We start from the raw sequence: 21,077 nt of genomic DNA on the forward strand, positions 1-21,077 counted from the left end.
GTGTATGACATCTTTTTAATATAGTAGCACTTGTAGGTGCAGGAAACAAAACAAGCTATTAAAACACATAAAGGACAGAAAATGAGCCAAAATGATGAAATGGAAGGATTCTCCTCAAAAGAAATTCCAGGAAGAAATGACAGCCAGAGGATTGCTCAAAACAGATATAAACAATATATCTGAGCAAGAATTTAGAACAGTAGTCCTAAGATTAATAGCTGGGCTTGAAAAAAGTATAGAATACAGCAGAGAATCTATTGCTGCAGAGGTCAAGGACCTAAGAAATAGTCATGATGAATTAAGAAATGATGTAAATGAGATGTAAAATAAACTAGATGCAGTGACAGCAAAGATGGAGAAGCAGAGGTCAGAATAGGTGAAATAGAAAATAAACTTATGGAAAATGATGAAGCTCAGAAAAAAGAGAAAGGAAATTACTAGACCATCAGGGGAGAATTAGAGACCTAAGTTATTCAATGAAATGAAATAATATCTATATTCTAGGAGTTACAGAAGAAGAGGAGAGGGAAAGCACTGCAGGTTTATTTGAAAAAATTATAGCTGAGAACGTCCCTAATCTGGGAAAGGACACAGACATCCAAGTCAAGAAAGTACAGAGAACTTCCTTCAAAATCAACATAAACAGGTAAACACCATGACATATCACAGTAAAACTGGCAAAATACAAAGATAAAGAGAGAATTCTGAAAGCAGCTAGGGGCAAACGGGCCTTAACCTACAAGGGTAGACACATAAGGGTAGCAACAGACCTGTCCACTGAAACTTGGCAGGCCAGAAGGGAGTAGCAGGAAATATTCAATGTGCTGAATAGGAAATATATGCAGCTAAGAATCCTTTATCCAGCACAGCTGTCATTCAGAATAGAAGGAGAGATAAAGGCCTCCCAGACAAACAAAAGCTAAAGGAACTCATGACCACAAAACTAGTCTTATGGGAGATCCTAAGGGGGACTCTGAATAGAAAGCAGCAGACTACAAAGATCCAGAGATATCACCACAAGCATGGAACTGACAGATAACACAATGGCACTAAATCCATGTTTCAATAATCACTCTGAATATAAATGGATTAAATGCCCCAATCAAGAGACATAGGGTATCAGAATGGATTAAAAACAAAACAAAACAAAAACAAGATCCATCTATATGCTACCTACAAGGGACTCATTTTAGACCTGAGGACACCTGCATATTGAAAGTGAGGAGATGGAGAATTATCTGTCATGCTACTGGATGTCAAAAGAAAGCTGAAGTAGCCATACTTATATCAGACAAACTAGATTTTAAAACAAAGATGGTAACAAGAGACAAAGAAGGGCATTATATCATAATTAAGGGGTCTATCCATCAAGAAGAGCTAACAATTATAAATGTTTATGCCCCCAGTGTGAACACCCAAATATATAAACCAATCACAAACATAAATAAATGTATAGATAACAGTACTGTGATTGTAGGAGACTTTAATACTCCACTTACAACAATGAACAGATCATCTAGGCAGAAAATCAATAAGGAAACAATGGCTCTGAATGACATATTGGACCAGATGGACTTAACAGATATATTCAGAAATTTTCATACAAAGGCAGCAGAATACACATTCTTCTCAAGTGCGCATGGAACATTCCCCAAAACAGATCACATGCTGGGTCACAAAACAGCCCTCAACAAATATAAAAGGATTGCGATCATACCATGCATATTTGAAACTTGAAAACAACGAAAAGAAAAAATTTGGAAAGTCTACAAATACATGGAGGTTAAAGAACATCTTAGTAAAGAATGAATGGGTCAACCAGGAAATTAAATAAGAAATTTAAAAAATATTTGGAAGCAAATGAAAATGAAAACACAACCATCCAAACCCTTTGGGATGCAGCAAAGGCAGTCCTAAGAAGAAAATACATTGCAGTCCAGAACTATCTGACGAAGCAAAAAACGTCCCAAATACAGAATCTATCCTCACATCTAAAGGAACTAGAAACACAGCAGCAAAGAAAGCCCAAAGCCAGCAGAAGAAGAGAAACAAAGATTAGAGCAGAAATAAGCAATATAGAACCCCAAAACCCACAGTAGAATAGATCAATGAATCTAAAAGCTGGTATTTTGAAAGAATAAACAAAATTGATAAACCCCTTGCCAGACTTCTCAAAAAGAAAAGAGAGCCCAAATAGATAAAATCATGAATGAAAGAGGAGAGATCACAACCAACACCACAGAAACAAAAACAATTATTAGATAATACTATGAAAAATTATATGCCAACAACCTGGACAATCTGGAAGAAATGGACAAATTCCTAGACACTCACACACTACCAAAACTCAAAAGGGAAGAAATACAAATTTTGAGGAGACCCAGAACCAGTGAAGAAAACGAATCCATTATCAAAAATCTCCCAACAAATAAGAGTCCTGGGTCAGATGGCTTCACAAGGGAATTCTATTAGACATTTAAAGCAGAGTGAACACCTATTCTTCTCAAGATAGTCCAAAAGACAAAAATGGAAGGAAAGCTTTCAGACTTATTCTATGAAGGCAGCATTACCTTGATTCCCAAACCAGACAAAGACCCCGCTAAAAAGGAGAATTACAGGCCAAATCCCTGATGAATATCGACGCAAAACTTCTCCATAAATACTAGCAAAACGAATTCAGCAGTATATTAAAAGAATTATTCACTATGATCAAGTGGGATTCATTCCTGGGATGCAGGGCTGATTCATTATTTGCAAATCAATGTGATACATCACATTAATAAAAGAAAGGATTAGTACCATATGATCCTGTCAATAGATGCAGAAAAAGCATTGGATAAAATACACCATCTTTTCTTGATAAAAACCTTTAAGAAAGTTGGGATAGAAGAACATATCATAAAAGCCATATATGAAAGGCCCATAGCTAATATCATCCTCAATAGGGAAAAACTGAGAGCTTTTTCCCCTGAGACCAGGAATGCAACAGGGAATGTCCACTCTCACCACTGTTATTTAACATAGTGTTGGAAGTCCTAGCTTTAGCAATCAGACAAAAAATAAAATAAAAGGCATCCAAATGGGCAAAGAAGAAATCAAACTTTCACTTTTTGCAGATGACATGATACTCTGCATGAAAAACCTGAATGACTCCACCAAAAAACTGCTAGAACTGATAAATGAATTCAGCAAAGTCACAGGATATAAAATCAATGTAAAGAAATCATTGCATTTCTATACATTAATAATGAAACAACAGAAAGAGGTATCAAGCAATTGATCCCATTTACAATTGCACCAAGAACCATAAAATACCTAGGAATAAACCTAATCAAACAGGTAAAAGATATGTACACTTAAAACTATAGAAAGCTTATGAAAGAAATTGAAAAGACACAAAGAAATGGAAAAAATTCCATGCTCATGGATTGGAAGAATAAATATTGTTAAAATGTCAATACCACCCAACACAATTTACACATTCAATGCAATCCCAATCAAAATTGCACAAGCATTCTTCTTGAAGCTAGAAAAAACAATCCTAAGATTTGTATAGAACCACAAAATACCCTGAATAGCCAAAGTAATGTTGAAAAAGAAAACCAAAGCAGGAGGCATCACAATCCCAGACTTCAGCCTGTACTACAAAGCTATAATCATCAAGACAGTATGGTATTGGCACAAAAACAGATACATAGACAAATGGAATAGAATGGAGAACCCAGAAAGTGTCCCACAAATGTATGGCCAACTAATCTTGACAAAGCAGGAAAGAGTATCCAATGGAAAAAAAGACAGTCTCCATAGCAAATAGTGCTGGGAGAACTGGATAGCAAGGTGCAGAAGAATGAACCTGGACCACTTGCTCACACCATACACAAAAATAAACTCAAAATGGATGAAAGACCTAAATGTGAGACAGGAAACCATCAAAATCCTAGAGCAGATAACAGGCAACAACCTCTCTGACCTTGGCCACAACTTCTTATTTGACATGTCTCTGAAGGCAAGGGAAATAAAAGCAAAAATGAACTATTGGGACCTCATCAAGATAAAAAGCTTTTGCACAGCAAAGGAAACAATCAATAAAACTAAAAGGCAACCAACAGAATGGGAGAAGACATTTTCAAATGACATATCAGATAAGGGGTAGTATTCAATATCTCTAAAGAACTTACCAAACTCAACACCTGAAAAACATACAATCCAGTGAAGAAATGGACAGAAGACATGAATAGACACTTTTCCAAAGAAGACATCCAGAAGGCTAACAGACACATGAAAATATACTCAACATCGCTCATCATCAGGGAAATGCAAATCAAAACCACATTGAGATACCACTTCACACTGGTCAGAGTGGTTAAAATTAACAACTCAGGAAAAAAAAAAACAGATGTTGGTGAGGATGTAGAGAAATGGGAACTCTGTTATACTGTTGGTGGAAATGCAAACTGGTGCAGCCACTCTGGAAAACGGTGTGGAAGTGCCTCAAGAAAATGAAAATAGAATTACCTTATGACCCAGCAATAGCACTACTAGGAATTTATCCAAAGGATACAGGAATGCTGATTCATAGGGTCACATGTACCCCAATGTTTATAGCAGTACTATCAACAATAGCCAAATTATGGAATTATGAAAAGAGCCCAAATGTCCATCAACATGAATGGATAAAGATGGATAAAGTTGTGGTGTGTGTGTGTGTGTGTGTATACATACACATACATATATGTGTATGTATATATACACATATATATGTATATATAATTACCCACACATAATGGATACTACTCTGCGATGAAAAAAAAACCGAAATCTTGCCATTTGCAACCACATGGATAGAACTGGAGGGTATTATGCTAAGTGAAATAAATCAGTCAGAGAAAGATAAGTTTCTCAAGTTCCACATATGAGTGAAAACATAACAGAAGACCATAGAGGAAGGAAAAGAAAAATAAGTTACAAACAGAGGTAAGCAAACCATAAGAGACTCATAAATACAGAGAACAAACTGAGGAGGGTTGATGAGGGTGGGGGGTTGGGGAGGCAGGGAAAATGAGTGATGGGCATTGAGGAGGGCACTTGTTAGAATGAATACTGGGTTTTATATAAGTGATGGATCACGGAAATCTGCTCCTGAAGCCAAAACTACACTGTAGGTTAGCTAACTTGACAATAAATTATTAAGAAAAAGAAAAAGAAAAATGTTTTAATTGATCTTAATAAATTATCCCTTGATTTCACTTTCATCTTTCATAATTTTCAGCCTTTCTTTTTTGTTCATGGAAATCCTGAAAAATAAGCCAATCATTATGAACATTTCAGCAACACCTTTGTCTTATACCTTATAAAATTTTATTTCTAGGGATCTAACCAAGTCCTCTTTCACAAGTTTTATTCTGTGTACTCAGGGATAATTGAAGGACCCAGGAGAAGGTTCACTGGCTTCAAACTGACCAGGGATTATAAAAATAGTGGCAAGCCCAATCATTTGCAGTATCAATGATATTATAAGTATCCCATATTTTACTGAAATTTTCAGGTAGACTATATAAAATCACCTATAGACCATGAATGAAAGACTCTCTAGGTTGCACTTGTTTTTCAAGCCATTGTCTTTCCCTAGAATGGCTATTCTGTCCTATTTTAGAAGTTTCATTTGATTCACAAGGCCCATTTACTCAATATTTGCTGAATACCTACGTTATGGCAGATAATGATTTAGGCAAAAGACAAATAATAATAAACAAGATAGACACGAAGATTTCTGTTCTCATGAATCTTATATTATGAAAAAGATAATAAACAAGTAAACAACTGAGTTTTAGATGAAAAGGGGAAAATGGTATCTGTGGTAGAGAAGATGTCTGTTTTCATCATGGGAGTCCAAGAAAGCTACTCTGAGATCACATTGGAGCAGAGAACTGAAAGATGAGTGAAACATGTAGCCTAAAGAAAGAATGTTCCATGTGTATAGTACCTAGGGTAAGGTCCTAATATGATTGAAAATCAGTAAGAGCTAATTCATTTCAACATTTACAACAAGAAACTCTGATTCTCCCAGCTCACAATGACCAAATTCTTATAATAGCGCTTGTCTGTGTCCTTCATTTGGACCAAATGTGTGTTGCATTATAATACTAGCTATCTTTGAGAACTTGAGATGCTTGCTTTCCACTTAAGATTCAGCTACTTCCTGCCAGGAACCTTGTCTTTTGCCTCTTGATATACTCAAAACCAAAAATAGTACTCTCATACTATATTCAGTAAACACTCATGACCATAATCTGATGTAATGACCTGTGCTACGGTCATGCCCTCAAAGAGCTTATCAACTCTTGACTTACAGAGTTGGGCTGAGAGCAGTGACAGGCACTGGCTATCTAAAAAAAAAAGTATCCAATAAATGTATGTTGGCTTTGAACTTTTGTTTAGGTTTACTTTGTAATGATTTGATAATTTTATAAATGTGTTCATAATTAAAACAGTAGACTTAATTGAAATTACAGTTAAAGTGAATCACCTTTAGTTGCTGAAAAATGGCTTTGGTAGGCTTTTAGCATTAAAATGGTTTTTCTTGGACTAAAACAATACAAACTTCATAACTACAGCTTATAATTAGCCTTACTTTTTTGTCATATAATAGTGTTTCAAGACAGAAATCAAGGCATATGATGCTAGTTTTTTACACCCTTGCCATTTTATCTAAGCTGAGATAGCACATTGACAGAGAGATTATTCACAATGCAGAAGTGTGTTATTGCAATATTGGAATCCTAATAGTGGTTGTAAAATTTCATGGTTTAAGAAAATGATACAACCCAAAGATACATGTTATAAAATGGAATATGATTTTTGAAATTAAAAGGTGAAACATTTGTACATTGCCTTTTTAAAGTGCTGATCAAATACCATCAACTTTGAAGTAAAAATACTATAATTTTGACTTTATTCTGAGTTAGAATAACTCCCTGTGATAATATTATTCTAAAGTTGTTTTACTTCTGCATTTATCCAAAGAAACAACTGGTGATTTTCAAGTCCTGTGTGTGTGTACTGATTGATATACAATATTGTATTAGTTTCAGGTATACAGCATAATGATTCAATATTTATATACATTAAGAAATGGTCACCACAATATGTCTAGTTATCCATTCACCACGTCCTCACCAACACTGGTCATTATCAAAAGGACAAGAAATAACAATTTTGACAGGTATGAGGTGATATCTCATGGTGACATTTGATTTGCATTTCCCTGATAGTTAGTGATGTTAAAGATTTTTCATGTGCCAGTTGGCCATCTACACACCTTTGGGAAAATGTCTATCCAGCTCCTTTGCCCATTTTTAATTGGATTTTTTATATTGAGTTTTAGGAGTTCTTTATATTTTTTGTATGTTAACCCCTTATCGGACATAGCATTTCCAAATATCTTCTGTCATTCATTTGGGAGAAGGCTGCCTTTTCATTTTGTTGATGGTTTCCTTCACTGTGGAAAAGCTTTTTAGTTTGTTGTAGTTCTATTAGTTTATTTTTTCTTTTGTTGTCATTGCCTGAAGAGACAGATCCAAAAATATTAAGACCAATGTCAAACTTAGTGTTTATGTTCTAGGAGTTTTGTGATTTCAGATCTTATATTTTAGTCTTTAATCTATTTTGAGTTTATTTTTATATATATGATGTATGAAAGTGGTTCAGTTTTCCCAGCATCATTTATTGAAGAGACTGTCTTTTCCCTCATTGTATGTTCTTGACTCCATTGTTTTAATTGACCATATAAGCACGAATTCATTTCTGGGCTTTGTATTCTGTTCCATTAATCTGTGTATTGGCTTTTGTGCCGGTACCAAATTGTTTTCAAATCCAAGAACAAGACGCTTTCAGCTTTGTTCTTCTTTCTCAACATTTCTTTGGCTACTCAAGGTCTTTTATGGTTCTATACAAATTTTAGGATTATTTGCCCTAGTTCTGTGAAAAATGCTATTGGTATTTTGACAGAGATTGCATTGAATCTGTAGATTGATTTAGGTAATATGGACATTTTAACCACATTATTTTAATCTATGAGCACAGTATATCTTACCATTCATTTGTGTCATCTTCAATTTATTTAATCAATGACTTACAGTTTCAGAGTCTAGGTTTTTCACCTTCTTAATTTAAATTTATTCCTAGGTGTTTTATTCCTTTTGATGCGATTGTTAATGGACTGTTTTCTTTCTTTTTCTGGTAGGTTATTGTTAGTGTGTAGAAATGTAACAGATTTCTGTATATTGCTTTTGTATCCTGTAGCTGTACTGTATTCATTTAATAGTTCTAATTGTGTGTGGGTGTGGGTGTGTAATCCTTAGGAGTTTTTTTTATGTATAGTAACCTGTTATCTGCTGATAGTGACAGTTTCACTTTTTCCTTTCCAATTTGGATGCTATTTATTTATTTATTTATTTATTTATTTATTTATTATTGTTGGCTAATTGCTATGACTAGGACTTCCAATACTATGTTGAATAAAATAGGTGAGAGTGGACATCCTTGTCTTGTTTTCGATCTTAGGGGAAAAGCTTTCAGCTCTTCACCACTGAATATGATGTTAGCTGTGGGTTTGTCATACATAGCCTTTATTATGTTGAGGTATACTCCCCCATCTCCATTTTGTTGAGAATTTTATCATGAATGGATGTTGTACTTTGTCAAATGCTTTTTCTGCTTTTATTTAGATGATCATATGATTGTTATTCTTTATTTTGTTAAAAAGGTGTGTGTAGCACGTTCATTGATTTGCGGATATTGAACCAGGCTTGTATCCCTGGAATAAATCCCACTTGATCATGGAGTATAATCCTTTTACTGTATTGTTGGGTTCCATTTGCTAATATTTTGTGGCCAATTTTTGCATCCATGTTAATCAGGGATATTGGCCCATAATTGATTTTTTGTATGGTCTTTGGTTTAGGTATCAGGGTACAGCTGGCTTCACAGAATAGGCTTGGAAACATTCTTTCCTCTTCAAATTTTTTGGAATAGTTTAAAGATAGGCATTAATTCTTCTTTAAATGTTCAGTAGTATTTACCTGTGTAGCTGTCTGGTCCTGGACTTTCGTTTCTGAGTTTTTTTGATTACTGATTCAATTTCATTACTAGTAATTGGTCTGTTCAAAATTTCTAGTTCTTCCTGATTTAGTCTTAGAAGATTTTATGCTTTTAGGACTCTATCCATTTCTTCTCGGTTGTCCAACTTGTTAGCATATAATCGTTTCTAGTAGTTTTTAAATAATCTTTTGTATTTCTGTTATATTTGTTGTAACTTCTCTTTCATTTCTAACTTTATTTGCCACCCCCCCCCCCTTTTGTTTTGACTCTGGCTAAATGTTTTATCAATTTGTTTATCTTTTCAAAGAATCAGTTCTTTGTTTCATTAATCTTTTCTATTTTTTAAATCTCTGTTATTTATTTCTGCTTTTATCTTTATTATTTCCTTCCTTCTACTAATTTTGGTCTTTGTTCTTTTTCTACTTCCTTTAGATGTAAGATTAGATTATTTGAGATTTTTTTTGTTGTTCTTGTTTAAGGTGGATCTGTATCACTATAATCTTAGAATTGCATTTGCTGTGTCCCATAGGTCTTGGAGTATTGTTTTCATTTTCATTTGTCTCATGGTATGTTATTTCCTTTTTGATTTCTTCACTGACCCAATGATTGTTCAGTAGCATGTTGTTTAGTCTCTGTGGGATTTTTTTGTTTTTTCAGTTTTTTTCTTAGAGTTGATTTCTAGTTTTATATTAGTTGTAGTCAGAAAAGGTGTTAAGATTTTAATCTTAGGGGCGCCTGGGTGGCGCAGTCGGTTAGGCGTCCGACTTCAGCCAGGTCACGATCTCGCGGTCCGTGAGTTCGAGCCCCGCGTCGGGCTCTGGGCTGATGGCTCAGAGCCTGGAGCCTGTTTCCGATTCTGTGTCTCCCTCTCTCTCTGCCCCTCCCCCGTTCATGCTCTGTCTCTTTCTGTCCCAAAAATAAATAAACGTTGAAAAAAAAAATTAAAAAAAAAGATTTTAATCTTAAATTTATTGAGACTTGTTTTTGTGGCCTAATATGTGATTTCTCCTGGCCATTTGTTGTTTAAAAAGGTAGTTTGATGTTATAAAGAGGGAACACTTATTCTGATGTCAGGAATCTAGATTAGAATCATGGCCCTACTGCTTAATAGTTGTGCACACTTGGGTAAACCACTTCCTCAGTGTTCTTGTCTCCTCAGTGGAAATGGCATCTTTCCTACAAATCTTCAAAACTTTCAGTTTCCTAGATCGTTGTCAGTTTTCAACCTTGCTAGGCAGTATTAAAAATTATTAAAGTTCATGTAGTTCAAATGGATCAATGAAATGTTATGGGGTTTAATATTTTATGTAATAAAATTACTTCTTAACAATCTATTGCTATGTGAAACTGGATGTAAAACTAATGGTCATATTTTCTTCTCCATCTTTTTTTAAGAGAATTTTTTAAATTTTCTATTGAAATATAATTGACATGTAACATTAGTTTCAGGCATATAATGTAATGATTTGCTATCTGTATATAATATGAAATCACAGTAAGTCTAGTTAACATCTGTCACCAACCATTCATAGTTACCTTTTTTCTTGTGATGAGAACTTTCAAATTCTATTCTCTTAGCAATTTACAAATGGGAATGCAGTTTATTAACTATAGTAACCATGCTGTACATTTCATCCTTATGACTTATTTTGGAATGAAATTTGTACCTTTTGATGGCCTTAACCCATTTTGATACCCCTCCCCCACCACATACACATGCAACTACCAGTATGTTCTCTGTTATCTATGAGCTTATTCTTTGTTTTTTTTAATTTAATTTTTTTTTTATAATTTATTGCCAAATTGGCTTCCATACAACACCCAGTGCTCATCCCAACGGGTGCCCTCCTCAATGCTCATCACCCACTTTCCCCTCTCGCCCCACCCCCATCAACCCTCAGTTTGTTCTTAGTATTTAAGAGTCTCTTATGGTTTGCCTCCTTCCCTCTCTAACTTTTTTTCCCTTCCTCTCCCCCATGGTCTTCTGTTAAGTTTCTCAGGATCCACATATGAGTGAAAACATATGGTATCTGTCTTTCTCTGCCGGACTTATTTCACTTAGCACAATACCCTCCAGTTCCATCCACGTTGTTACACATGGCCAGATTTCATGCTTTCTCATTGGCACGTAGTATTCCACTGTATATAAAAACCACATCTTCTTTATCCATTCATCAGTTAATGGACATTTAGGCTCTTTCCATAATTTGGCTATTATTGAAAGTGCTGCTATAAACATTGGGGTACAAGTGCCCCTATGCGTCAGCATTCATATATCCCTTGGGTAAATTCCTAGCGGTGATATTGCTGGGTCATAAGGTAGATACAATTTTAATTTTTTGAGGAACCTCCACACTGTTTTCCAGAGTGGCTGCACCAGTTTGCATTCCCACCAACAGTGCAAGAGGGTTCCCTTTTCTCCACATCCTCTCCAGCATCTATAGTCTCCTGATTTGTTCATTTTAGCCACTCTGACCGGCGTGAGGTTTTAATTTGTATAACCACATCTTAGTGTGGTTTTGACTTGTATTTCCCTAATGAGGAGTGATGTGAGCATCTTTTCATGTGCCTGTTGGCCATCTGGATGTCTTCTTTAGAAAAGTGTCTATTCATGTCTTCTGCCCATTTCTTCACTGGATTATTTGTTTTTGGGTGTGGAGTTTGGTGAGTTCTTTATAGATTTTGGATACTAGCCCTTTATCCGATATGTCATTTGCAGATATTTTCCCATTCCATCGGTTGCCTTTTAGTTTCGTTGATTGTTTCCTTTGCAGTGTAGAAGCATTTTATCTTGATGAGGTCCCAATAGTTCATTTTTGCTTTTAATTCCCTTGCCTTTGGAGACGTGTCCTGTAAGAAATTGCTGCAGCTGAAGTCAAAGAGGTTTTTCCCTGCTTTCTCCTCTAGGGTTTTGATGGTTTCCTGTCTCACATTAAGGTCCTTTGTCCCTTTTGAGTTTATTCTTGTGAGTTGTGTAAGAAGGTGGTCTAGTTTCATTTTTCTGCATGTCGCTGTCCAGTTCTCCCAACACCATTTGTTAAAGACTTTTTTTTTCCCATTGGATATTATTTCCTGCTTTGTCAAAGATTAGTTGGTCATACATTTGTGGGTCCAATTCTGGAGTCTCTATTCTATTCCATTGGTCTATGTGTCTGTTTTTGAGCCAATACCATATTGTCTTGATGATTACAGCTTTGTAGTAGAGGCTAAAGTCTGGGATTGTGATGCCTCCCACTTTGGTTTTCTTCTTCAATATTACTTTGGCTATTTGGGGTCTTTTGTGGTTCCATACAAATTTTAGGATTGTTTTTTTTTTTTTTTCAACGTTTTTTTTTTATTTTTTTTTTATTTATTTTTGGGACAGAGAGAGACAGAGCATGAACGGGGGAGGGGCAGAGAGAGAGAGGGAGACACAGAATCGGAAACAGGCTCCAGGCTCCGAGCCATCAGCCCAGAGCCTGACGCGGGGCTCGAACTCACGGGCCGCGAGATCGTGACCTGGCTGAAGTCGGACGCTTAACCGACTGCGCCACCCAGGCGCCCCAGGATTGTTTTTTTCTAGCTTCAAGAAGAATGCCTGTGCAATTTTGATTGGGATTGCATTGAATGTGTAGATTGTGTTGGGTGGTATTGACATTTTAACAATATTTATTCTTCCAATCCATGAGCATGAAATATTTTTTCATTTCTTTGTATCTTCTTCAATTTCCTTCATAACCTTTCTATAGTTTTCAGCATACAGATCTTTTACATCTTTGGTTAGGTTTATTCCTAGGTATTTTATGATTCTTGGTGCAGTTGTGAATGGGATCAGTTTCTTTATTTCTCTTTCTGTTGTTTCATTATTGGTGTATAAAAATGCAACTGATTTCTGTACATTAATTTTGTATCCTGCGACTTTGCTGAATTCATGTATCAGTTCTAGCAGACTTTTGGTGGAGTCTATCAGGTTTTCCATGCAGAGTATCATGTCATCTGCAAAAAGTGAAAGCTTGACTTCATCTTTGCCAATTTTGATGCCTTTGATTTCATTTTGTTGTCTGACTGCCGATGCTAGAACTTCCAATACTATGTTAAACAGCGGTGAGGGTGAACATCCCTGTCGTGTTCCTGATCTCAGGGAGAAAGCTCTCAGTTTTTCCCCATTTAGGATGATATTAGCTGTGGGCTTTTCACAGATGGCTTTTATGATGTTTATGAATGTTCCTTCTATCCCAACTTTCTCAGGGTTTTTATTAAGAAAGGATGCTATATTATGCAGCAAAGGCAGTCCTGAGAGGAAAATACATTGCAGTTCAAGCCTATCTCAATAAACAAGTAAAATCCCAAATACAAAATCTAACAGCACACCTAAAGTAACTAGAAGCATAACAGCAAAGACACCACAAACCTAGCAGAAGAAGAGAAATACTAAAGATCAGAGCAGAAATAAACAATATAGAATCTAAAAAACAAACAAACAAAAAACAGTAGAGCAGATCAATGAGTTGGTTTTTTTGAAAAAATAAACAAAATTGATAAACCTCTAGCCAGGCTTCTCAAGAATAAAAGAGAGGAGCCAAATAGATAAAATAACAAATGAAAATGTAATTATTACAACCAGTCCCTCAGAAATACAAGCAATTATCAGGGAATACTATGAAAAATTATATGCCAACAAACTGGACAACCTGGAAGAAATGGACAAATTCCTAAACACCCACACACTTCCAAAACTCAAATGGGAAGAAATAGAAAATTTGAACAGACCCATAACTAGTGAAGAAATTGAATCAGTTATCAAAAATCTCCCAAGAAATAAGAGTCCAGGACCAGATGGCTTCCCTGGGGAATTCTACCAGACATTTCAAGCAGAGATAATACCTATCCTTCTCAAGCTGTTCCAAAAAAAGAAAGGGAAGGAAAACTTCCAGACTCATTCTATGAGGCCAGCATTATTTTATTTCCCAAACCAGAGACCCAGAAGAAAAAGAGAACTACAGGCCAATATCCCTGATGAATATGGATGCAAAAATTCTCAACAAGATACTAGTAAATCAAATTCAACAGCATATAAAAAGAATTATTCACCATGATCAAGTGGGATTCATTCCTGAGCTTCAGGGCTGGTTCAATATTTGCAAATCAATCAATGTGATACATCACATTAATAAGAGAAAAGATAAGAACCATATGACCCTGTCAATAGATGCAGAAAAAGCATTTGAGCTTACTTTTGTTAAGATTCCACATGAGAGATAGAGAGAGGGAAGATGGCGGCGTAGGAGGACGCTGGGCTCACCGCGCGTCCTGCCGATCACTTAGATTCCACCTACACCTGCCTAAATAACCCAGAAAACCACCAGAGGATTAGCAGAACGGAGTCGCCTGAGCCAAGCCAAGCGCAGACGAGAGGCCCACGGAAGAGGGTAGGAAGGGCGGCGAGGCGGTGCGCGCTCCACGGACTGGCGGGAGGGAGCCGGGGCGGAGGGGCGGCTCGCCGGCCAAGCAGAGCCCCCGAGTCTGGCTTGCAAAAAGCGGAGGGGCCTGACGGACTGTGTTCCGACAGCAAGCGCGACTTAGCGGCTGGGAGGTCATAAGTTAACAGCTCTGCTCAGAAAGCGGAAAGGCTGGAGGACAAAGGGAAGGAGAGCTGCTGAGCCCCCGGACGACAGAGCTCAGTTTGGTGGGGAACAAAGGCGCTCGCCAGCGCCATCTCCCCCGCCCATCCCCCAGCCAAAATCCCAAAGAGAACCAGTTCCTGCCAGGGAACTTGCTCGCTCCGCGCAAACACCCAACTCTGCGCTTCTGCGGAGCCAAACCTCCGGCAGCGGATCTGACTCCCTCCTGCTGCCACAGGGCCCCTCCTGAAGTGGATCACCTAAGGAGAAGCAAGCTAACCCTGCCCCTCCTGCCCCTGTGCACCTTGCCTACCCACCCCAGCTAAGACGCCAGATCCCCAGCATCACAAGCCTGGCAGTGTGCAAGTAGCCCAGACAGGCCACCCCACCCCACAGTGAATCCCGCCCCTAGGAGAGGGGAACAGAAGGCACACACCAGTCTGACTGTGGACACAGCGGTGGCCTGGGGGCAGACATCAGGTCTGACTGCGGCTCCGCCCACCAACTCCAGTTATACACCACAGCACAGGGGAAGTGCCCTGCAGGTCCTCACCATGCCAGGGACTATCCAAAATGACCAAGCGGAAGAATTCCCCTCAGAAGAATCTCCAGGAAATAACAACAGCTAATGAGCTGATCAAAAAGGATTTAAATAATATAACAGAAAGTGAATTTAGAATAATAGTCATAAAATTAATCTCTGGGCTTGAAAACAGTATAGCGGACAGCAGAGAATCTCTTGCTACAGAGATCAAGGGACTAAGGAACAGTCACAAGGAGCTGAAAAACGCTTTAAACGAAATGCATAACAAAATGGAAACCACCACGGCTCGGATTGAAGAGGCAGAGGAGAGAATAGGTGAACTAGAAGATAAAGTTATGGAAAAAGAGGAAGCTGAGAAAAAGAGAGATAAAAAAATCCAGGAGTATGAGGGGAAAATTAGAGAACTAAGTGATACACTAAAAAGAAATAATATATGCATAATTGGTATCGCAGAGGAGGAAGAGAGAGGGAAAGGTGCTGAAGGGGTACTTGAAGAAATTATAGCTGAGAACTTCCCTGAACTGGGGAAGGAAAAAGGCATTGAAATCCAAGAGGCACAGAGAACTCCCTTCAGACGTAACTTGAATCGATCTTCTGCACGACATATCATAGTGAAACTGGCAAAATACAAGGATAAAGAGAAAATTCTGAAAGCAGCAAGGGGTAAACATGCCCTCACATATAAAGGGAGACCTATAAGACTCGTGACTGATCTCTCTTTTGAAACTTGGCAGGCCAGAAAGAATTGGCACGAGATTTTCAGTGTGCTAGACAGAAAAAATATGCAGCCGAGAATCCTTTATCCAGCAAGTCTGTCATTTAGAATAGAAGGAGAGATAAAGGTCTTCCCAAACAAACAAAAACTGAAGGAATTTGTCACCACTAAACCAGCCCTACAAGAGATCCTAAGGGGGACCCTGTGAGACAAAGTACCAGAGACATCACTACAAGCATAAAACATACAGACATCACAATGACTCTAAACCCATATCTTTCTATAATAACACTGAATGTAAATGGACTAAATGCGCCAACCAAAAGACATAGGGTATCAGAATGGATAAAAAAACAAGACCCATCTATTTGCTGTCTACAAGAGACTCATTTTAGACCTGAGGACACCTTTAGATTGAGAGTGAGGGGATGGAGAACTATTTATCATGCTACTGGAAGCCAAAAGAAAGCTGGAGTAGCCATACTTATATCAGACAAACTAGACTTTAAATTAAAGGCTGTAACAAGAGATGAAGAAGGACATTATATAATAGTGACAGGGTCTATCCATCAGGAAGAGCTAACAATTATAAATGTCTATGCGCCGAATACCGGAGCGCCCAAATATATAAAACAATTACTCATAAACATAAGCAACCTTATTGAGAAGAATGTGGTAATTGCAGGGGACTTTAACACCCCACGTACAGAAATGGATAGATCATCTAGACACACGGTCAATAAAGAAACAAGGGCCCTGAATGAGACATTGGATCAGATGGACTTGACAGATATATTTAGAACTCTGCATCCCAAAGCAACAGAATATACTTTCTTCTCGAGTGCACATGGAACATTCTCCAAGATAGATCATATACTGGGTCACAAAACAGCCCTTCATAAGTTTACAAGAATTGAAATCATACCATGCATACTTTCAGACCACAATGCTATGAAGCTTGAAATCAACCACAGAAAAAAGTCTGGAAAACCTCCAAAAGCATGGAGGTTAAAGAACACCCTACTAACGAATGAGTGGGTCAACCAGGCAATTCGAGAAGAAATTAAAAAATATATGGAAACAAACGAAAATGAAAATACAACAATCCAAACGCTTTGGGACGCAGCGAAGGCAGTCCTGAGAGGAAAATACATTGCAATCCAGGCCTATCTCAAGAAACAAGAAAAATCCCAACTACAAAATCTAACAGCACACCTAAAGGAAATAGAAGCAGAACAGCAAAGGCAGCCTAAACCCAGCAGAAGAAGAGAAATAATAAAGATCAGAGCAGAAATAAACAATATAGAATCTAAAAAAACTGTAGAGCAGATCAACGAAACCAAGAGTTGGTTTTTTGAAAAAATAAACAAAATTGACAAACCTCTAGCCAGGCTTCTCAAAAAGAAAAGGGAGATGACCCAAATAGATAAAATCATGAATGAAAATGGAATTATTACAACCAATCCCTCAGAGATACAAACAATTATCAGGGAATACTATGAAAAATTATATGCCAACAAATTGGACAACCTGGAAGAAATGGACAAATTCCTGAACACCCACACTCTTCCAAAACTCAATCAGGAGGAAATAGAAAGCTTGAACAGACCCATCACCAGCGAAGAAATTGAATCGGTTATCAAAAATCTCCCAACAAATAAGAGTCCAGGACCAGATGGCTTCCCAGGGGAGTTCTACCAGACGTTTAAAGCAGAGATAATACCTATCCTTCTCAAGCTATTCCAAGAAATAGAAAGGGAAGGAAAACTTCCAGACTCATTCTATGAAGCCAGTATTACTTTGATTCCTAAACCAGACAGAGACCCAGTAAAAAAAGAGAACTACAGGCCAATATCCCTGATGAATATGGATGCAAAAATTCTCAATAAGATACTAGCAAATCGAATTCAACGGCATATAAAAAGAATTATTCACCATGATCAAGTGGGATTCATTCCTGGGATGCAGGGCTGGTTCAACATTCGCAAATCAATCAACGTGATACATCACATTAACAAAAAAAAAAGAGAAAAACCGTATGATCCTGTCAATCGATGCAGAAAAGGCCTTTGACAAAATCCAGCACCTTTCTTAATAAAAACCCTTGAGAAAGTCGGGATAGAAGGAACATACTTAAAGATCATAAAAGCCATTTATGAAAAGCCCACAGCTAACATCATCCTCAACGAGGAAAAACTGAGAGCTTTTTCCCTGAGATCAGGAACACGACAGGGATGCCCACTCTCACCGCTGTTGTTTAACATAGTGCTGGAAGTTCTAGCATCAGCAATCAGACAACAAAAGGAAATCAAAGGCATCAAAATTGGCAAAGATGAAGTCAAGCTTTCGCTTTTTGCAGATGACATGATATTATACATGGAAAATCCGATAGACTCCACCAAAAGTCTGCTAGAACTGATACATGAATTCAGCAAAGTTGTAGGATACAATATCAATGTACAGAAATCAGTTGCATTCTTATACACTAACAATGAAGCAACAGAAAGACAAATAAAGAAACTGATCCCATTCACAATTGCACCAAGAAGCATAAAATACCTAGGAATAAATCTAACCAAAGATGTAAAGGATCTGTATTCTCAAAACTATAGAAAGCTTATGAAGGTAATTGAAGAAGATTTAAAGAAATGGAAAGACATTCCCTGCTCATGGATTGGAAGAATAAATATTGTCAAAATGTCAATACTACCCAAAGCTATCTATACATTCAATGCAATCCCAATCAAAATTGCACCAGCATTCTTCTTGAAACTAGAACAAGCCATCCTAAAATTCATATGGAACCACAAAAGGCCCCGAATAGCCAAAGGAATTTTGAAGAAGAAGACCAAAGCAGGAGGCATCGCAATCCCAGACTTTAGCCTCTACTACAAAGCTGTCATCATCAAGACAGCGTGGTATTGGCACAAAAACAGACACATAGACCAATGGAATAGAATAGAAACCCCAGAACTAGACCCACAAACGTATGGCCAACTCATCTTTGACAAAGCAGGAAAGAACATCCAATGGAAAAAAGACAGTCTCTTTAACAAATGGTGCTGGGAGAACTGGACAGCAACATGCAGAAGGTTGAAACTAGACCACTTTCTCACACCATTCACAAAAATAAACTCAAAATGGATAAAGGACCTGAATGTGAGACAGGAAACCATCCAAACCTTAGAGGAGAAAGCAGGAAAAGACCTCTCTGACCTCAGCCGTAGCAATCTCTTACTCGACACATCCCCAAAGGCAAGGGAATTAAAAGCAAAAGTGAATTACTGGGACCTTATGAAGATAAAAAGCTTCTGCACAGCAAAGGAAACAACCAACAAAACTAAAAGGCAACCAACGGAATGGGAAAAGATATTTGCAAATGACATATCGGACAAAGGGCTAGTATCCAAAATCTATAAAGAGCTCACCAAACTCCACACCCGAAAAGCAAATAACCCAGTGAAGAAATGGGCAGAAAACATGAATAGACACTTCTCTAAAGAAGACATCCGGATGGCCAACAGGCACATGAAAAGATGTTCAGCGTCGCTCCTTATCAGGGAAATACAAATCAAAACCACACTCAGGTATCACCTCACGCCAGTCAGAGTGGCCAAAATGAATAAATCAGGAGACTATAGATGCTGGAGAGGATGTGGAGAAACGGGAACCCTCTTACACTGTTGGTGGGAATGCAAATTGGTGCAGCCGCTCTGGAAAGCAGTGTGGAGGTTCCTCAGAAAATTAAAAATAGACCTACCCTATGACCCAGCGATAGCACTGCTAGGAATTTATCCAAGGGACACAGGAGTACTGATGCATAGGGGCACTTGTACCCCAATGTTCATAGCAGCACTCTCAACAATAGCCAAATTATGGAAAGAGCCTAAATGTCCATCAACTGATGAATGGATAAAGAAATTGTGGTTTATATACACTATGGAATACTACGTGGCAATGAGAAAAAATGAAATATGGCCTTTTGTAGCAACATGGATGGAACTGGAGAGTGATGCTAAGTGAAATAAGCCATACAGAGAAAGACAGATACCATATGGTTTCACTCTTATGTGGATCCTGAGAAACTTAACAGCAACCTATGGGGGAGGGGAAGGAAAAAAAAAAAAAAAAAGAGGTTAGACTGGGAGAGAGCCAAAGCATAAGAGACTGTTGAGAACTGAGAACAAACTGAGGGTTGATGGGGGGTGGGAGGGAGGAGAGGGTGGGTGATGGGTATTGAGGAGGGCACCTTTTGGGATGAGCACTGGGTGTTGTATGGAAACAAATTTGACAATAAATTTCATATATAAATAAAAAAAAATAAAAAAATAAAAGATTCCACATGAAAGAGATCATATGGTATTTGCCTTTCTCTAATTGCATGAAGCGTTATGCCTTCAACATCCATTCATTGAGTCACAAGTGCCAAGATTTCATTCTTTTTTATAGCTGAATAATATTTCACTGTGTGTGTGTGTGTGTGTGTGTGTGTGTGTGCACATGTGCGCACATGTGCATGAATCCCTTCTTATTCATTCATTCATTGGTGGACACTTAGGTTTTTTCCATGTCTTGGCTATTGTAAATAATGATTCAATAAACATGAGATGCATATATTTTTTCAAATCAGTGTTTTCATTTTTTTTAAGACAAATACCCAGGAGTGGAATTGCTGGATCATATGGTAGTTCTACTTTGAATTTTTTGAAGAAATTCCACACTGTTTTCCATAGTGGTTGCATCAATTTACATTCCTACCAACAGTGCACAAGTGTTCTCTTTTCTCTATATGAATGCCTGCACTTGTTATTTCTTGTCTTTTTGATACCAGCCATTCCTATATGTATGAACTATCTCACTGTGGTTTTGATTTGCATTTCCCTGATAATTAGTGATGTTGAGCATAACTTTACGTACCTGTTGGCTATCTGTATGTCTTGTTTGGAAAAATGTCTATTCAGATATATTGTTTAGTTTGTTTGTAGTTGTTGAGTTGTAGAATTTCTTTGTTTTGAATAGTAGTTCTTTATCAGATACATGATTTGCAAGTGATCTCCCCTTCGGTTTGTTGCCTTTTCATTTTGTTGTGCAGTACCTTTTTTTTTTTTTTTTTTTTTTT

The sequence above is a fragment of the Puma concolor genome, chromosome C2 (assembly GCF_028749965.1).
Source record: "Puma concolor isolate L17-30 chromosome C2, mPumCon1.1.hap2, whole genome shotgun sequence".
NCBI lineage: Eukaryota > Metazoa > Chordata > Mammalia > Carnivora > Felidae > Puma > Puma concolor.